Below are 5,448 nucleotides of genomic sequence, written 5' to 3'. Positions count from 1 at the left end.
TCATGCACATGCTGTTTGCAGGCACCACCTGCAGCATGGGTCCCAGATGGGCTGGAGCAGGTACCATGTGCTGCATATTTCTAAGAGCAGGCGCCATGTGTCGTGCAGTCTGGCTGAAGCAGGCACCATGTGTAGTGTGGTATCTGCTCCAGCCAATCTGGGATCCATGCTCCACGCTCACAGCTACAGTGTGGAATCCAGACCAACTGGACTGGACACTGGATCAAGTATGCTGGAAAAGGGAGGAAGGGAGAGGGTCTCTGGGCCCAATCCAGCCTGAGAACCAGCCCTGCACCATCGTCACCCACAGGGCCAGATGAGTTTGACCTCTGACTCAGACATGAGTCTCCTTTCCTGCTTCCTGCAGTACACTGCCTGGTTGTCTCATTTCCTTCTTGTTCCCCAAGACAACCTTATCTTATTGGTGTCTCTCAGATCAAGACCCACTAGTAATTACTCACTGTGCCTGAGATCTCTAGAGATCACTAGAACATCCCTTTTTCTTTTCCCTTCCATGTTTATAGGGTCTTCAGACTTTTCTTTGTACTAAAGAGCCTGGATACATATGGAAGAAGCCAGAATTTATGTTAGCAAACTAGGTAACAAGCAACTGAACTAGAGACTATAGGTTGAGAATCACTAACCTAATATGTATCAAATTAAATATTTTCACTGACCTTCAGCCCAAAATTCTTTTGCTCAATTGAGGTAAATTATATATATATACACACACACACACACACACACACACACACACACACACTTTATGCTTACAGGAGTATTAAAAAAATTTGATGATGTAATTAAACTCAATATGCCCTATATGCACATAGAGCTTGGATTAAGGTTCAATGGCTAAGCATAAATCTGGCACATCTAAACCTTCAAGTGTTTGATTGCGTCTCACACACCTTTTTTAAAGTTGTTCTTAGTATGTAATTTTTAAGGATTTTTTAAGGAAAAATCTAGTTGTTGCATGCAGCTATAATAATTCCTCCATCATACACAACTTACCTTGTACTTTAAGCCAGAACTGTCCAACTTAAGTGGCCCTGAACCAAACACCCTGTGAGCTACACTAGCAGGGTGCACATGCTCATGGGCAGTACCAAGGCATACCACTGGCCTCAGAAGCCAGACACTGCATAGGAGCCCCCATCACTTCAGCACCAATGGAATGACAGCATCACATACTGCATTCAGAGATTGATTCAGGTGGGATGGAGAATGAGATTCAGGCCTACCGTCTCCATCCACCCTCATTTCACAACAGATACTTCGGCAGCTCCCAAGAATACCCAATGCAATGCTTGCTTCTGCTGTGGCAGGAGTATAAACTTAATTTTTTAGAATATCCTATTCCATTATTATGGCATGGTGACAATTATTTTCTGAGGAAAAGAAACAAAATAAAGGTAATAATAATAATTTTAATAGTGTGTAATTAAATTCAAACTGAGTGGAATTACGTATGACAGAAAAAACATTACTTAATCCACAGGCTTTTTCTCTGCCAACTTTTAGTCTGCTGCAGAAGCACAAGTTATACAGAAAAAAGGAAGATAAATGGTTACTTATCTTTTAAGGTATGATTCTCTGGGATATTGTGTCCATATATGAATTCCTCTAATAGAATTCATGCTCCCAACACATTCAAATTTGGATTCTTTTGGCTAGCAGTATCTGTTGGGGCCATGTAAGTGCATTGCAAGTCATTGCCTTCCCCATGCAAAAATAATGGCAAGGCAACCCCACTGGCTTATTTCCCTTTTTCAAAACTCAATTTAGGGGTTATCAAGCCCTCTAGCAATAAGGGAAATGGATTGGGGAGTTACTAAAACAAAACAAAAACAGTTATTGGAAGGTATGTGACTGCTTTTCTTCCACATTTCACTGATGACAGCTTATAAGACCAACCTTCTGTGATCTAGGCTACCTAAAAATGATCATAGGACTGCAGTAACAAAATGCATATAATTGACTCCGTTACAGAGTAGTCCTGGGTAAATGTGTGTACAGAATGCCAGGTACTTAGGGAAGTACGGAATCCACTTGTGCTTTTTTAGAATAAGCACTCACTCTTTTAAGTGGGTCTATTTTGGCTGATTCATAGCACCTGGGACAAATACAAATCCAAGTGAAATCTTGACATTACCTTTTACTCCATCCTCATAAGATATAAACGATCTGGGAGATACCCTCTCTGTCTTAAATTTATCAACTCAGAGACAGAAACTGCTCAAATTAATTTAGGTTATAAATCTTAGCTTCACTTTTGTTTGAATGTGTTTTGGGGGAAAACACAGGTAGGTTTATCATTTGGTTTAGACCGATATCTAAGACTACCTTTGGTATACATTTTGGGTAAGATCTGATGAACACCCTATGTGTATGTAAAAATATATGGGAAAGCCCTGCCTTTGGTGCTTTAATTTTCCTACCCTTCTAACAAATGCTATGCTGATCAGAAAGGCTCTTTTGATGGAATGAATAAACAGGAACCATTAACTATGACACTGCCATATTTGGTTCCCAAGGAAGTCCTCTGAAGATACATATCCTTAGAGAGGCAGTTAGAAAGGCCAGAGCAACTTACAGAGCTGAGGCTGGCAACACAAATTAAAGACAACAAAAAGTATTTTCTTTTTAGGTATGTAGGGAGTAAAAGGAAGGCACAGCGCAGCATAGGAGCCCTACTGAACAAGAAGGAGCAATTAGTGACAGACAGGGGGGACAAGACTGAGCTATTCAATGAGTTTTTTGCCTCAGTGTTCTTGAACAGGAGTCAAGATAAGTCTCCTAATGGCTTCTTACATGGGCATCAGATGGACACTAGCCCACCAACTGTCAGCGCTGACTTGATGCAGAGTCACTTGGATGGACTGAATGTGTTTAAGTCAGCAGGCCCAAATGAGCTGCATCCAAGAGTACTGAAGGAACTGGCCTGTGTCATAGCAGAACCACTGGCACAGCTGTTTGAGCACTTGTGGCACTCAGGTCTGGTCTTGGAGGGCTGGAAAAGGAATGTGGCCTGTATTTTCAAGAAGGGGAGGAAGGAGGATCTGAGTAATTATAGGCCAGTCGGTCTCACCTCCATCCTTGGAAAGGTCTTTAATTACGAAGGATCATATCTGTGGGAGTCCAGAGGGAAAAATAATGCAGTAGGGCAACCAGCATGGATTTGTAGCAGGCAGATCATGCCTGACCAATCTGGTTTTGTTTTATGACAGGGTCACAAAAAGTTTAGATGCAGGAGTAGAGGTAGATGTCGTTTTCTTGGATTTTAGCAAGGCCTTTGATACAGTATCTTATCCCATTCTCATAAATAAATTAAAAGGCTGTAACATAGATGTCTACAGTCCAGTGGGTGGCAAATTGGCTTAGCGGTCGCACCCAGAGAGTGGTAGTAAATGGGTTGGTATCAACCTGGAAGGATGTGGGTAGTGGGGTCCTGCAGGGTTCAGTCCTTGAACGTGTACTCAATATCTTCATCAGTGACTTGGATGTGGGTGTGAGGTGTACTCTGTCCAATTTTGCTGATGATACTAAATTGTGGGGCAAAGTGCACACTCTAGGGGGTAGGGAACAATTGCAGGCAGACCTGGACAGGTTAGATATGTGGGCAGCACAACAGGATGCAGTACAAGGACAAATGCAGAGTGCTGCACCTAGGGCACAATCATATCCAGGACACCTACTGGCTGGTAAGTGACCCTCTCAGCAGCACAGAGGCGGAAAGGGATCTCGGAGTCATAGTGGACTCCAAGATGAACATGAGTCGTTGGTGACAAAATCAACAGCAAAGCTAACCACACTTTATCATGCATCAGCAGATGCATGACAAATAGAACCAAAGAGGTGATACTTCCTCTCTACACGGCATTGGTCAGACTGCAGTTGGAGTACTGTATCCAGTTTTGGGCGCCATACTTCAAGAAGGATTTTGATAGACTCGAGGGTCCAGAGGAGGGCCACTCGTATGGTTAGGGGCTTACAGGACAAGCCCTATGAGGACAGACTGAGGGACCTGAACTTCTTCAGCCTCTGCAGGAGAAGGCTGAGAGGTGATCTTGTGACTGCATACAAATTCCTTAGGGGAACACAACAAAGGATCGGAGATGCTCTGTTCACTAGGGTGCCTCTTGGGGTAACAGGGAAAAATGGTCACAAAGTGACAGAGAGCAAATTTAGGCTAGATATCAGGAAAAACTTCTTCATGGTAAGGGTGGCCAAAATTTGGAATGGGCTTCCAAGGGAGGTGGTGCCCTCCCCTACCTTGGGGGTCTTTAAGAGAAGGCTGGATAGGCATCTGGCTGGGGTCATCTGACCCCCACACTCTTTCCTGCCTAGGCAGGGGCTCAGACTTGATGATCTGTTGAGGTCCCTTCTGACCCTAGCATCTACGAATCCTTGCTGGGAATCTAGCCACAGGGAACTGTGCAAGAGGTGCACTCCTGGATTGGGAAGTTGAAAATTGAAATGGCTGCTAGGTAATCCTTGGCTATCACCAGAGTAAGTAGGATATACCTGACGAAACAAAGGTTTCTGGGTAGATGATCCCAGAGGAAGATCTAGAGGGGGAATTGTAGTGTAGTTGCAACTCCCCCTGCATCCCCCTTCACCCTGTTTAGACCACTCTGCAGGAGCAACAGCAAGGGACATTTTTTATTTTTAACTGTCTCCAAGCAGGTAAGAATTCCCCTCCCTTTCCCTCAGTGCTCAGCAGCTGCACACCCATTCCCTTTCCACTCCCCCTCCACCATGCTCTTCACTGCCATTCTCCCCTGCTGACCTTGGGGATGCAGGAGCTCTAGAGCTGCTCCTGCCCCACTCCAGCCAGGCTGCATGGGTAGCCAGATTCATCAAGGGACTGTGGCAGTGTCATCCACAGGTGGGTTCCCACTCCCTGCCCAGTCTAGCCCACCACCAGCCTAGGAGCTGGCTCAGGGAAGAAAAGTACACCTGCTGTTGCCATCACTGGGGGTTGGGAGCATGTTTTTAGCTAACTTCAGGCACTTAAAAAAAAACAAAACTACAGCTGCTGCTCCTGCAGTATGGTCTGTCTCTTCCACGACCTAAAGGGGAGGGGAGTTCAGGATGAGTGGTTGCTCCTCAAGGAACCAATCCTGGATGCACAAGCTAAGTCTATTTAGTCTTGGAGGAAAGGCAGCAGAAGGGCACAGCAGCCCCCTTGGCTCTGCAGGGAACTAGCAGACAACTAATGCCCAGGAAAAAGCCATTTTGCTAAATGGGTACTTTGCACTGGTTTTTCACCAAGGGATGCACCTGCCCATTACAGGACAGGAACGCCTGGGTGAAGGTGATTCCTTACTTTCCATCAATACTGACCTCGTGAAGGAACACCTTTAGAGGCTGGATACCTTCAAGTCAGCCGACCCTGACGGTTTACACCTGAGGGTACTTAAGGAGCTGGCGAGCATCTTAGCC

Source organism: Gavialis gangeticus, unplaced genomic scaffold (genome assembly GCF_001723915.1).
Source record: "Gavialis gangeticus isolate Ggan-Ray unplaced genomic scaffold, GavGan_comp1, whole genome shotgun sequence".
In the NCBI taxonomy this organism is placed as follows: domain Eukaryota; kingdom Metazoa; phylum Chordata; order Crocodylia; family Gavialidae; genus Gavialis; species Gavialis gangeticus.
This window is presented reverse-complemented; position numbering follows the sequence as displayed.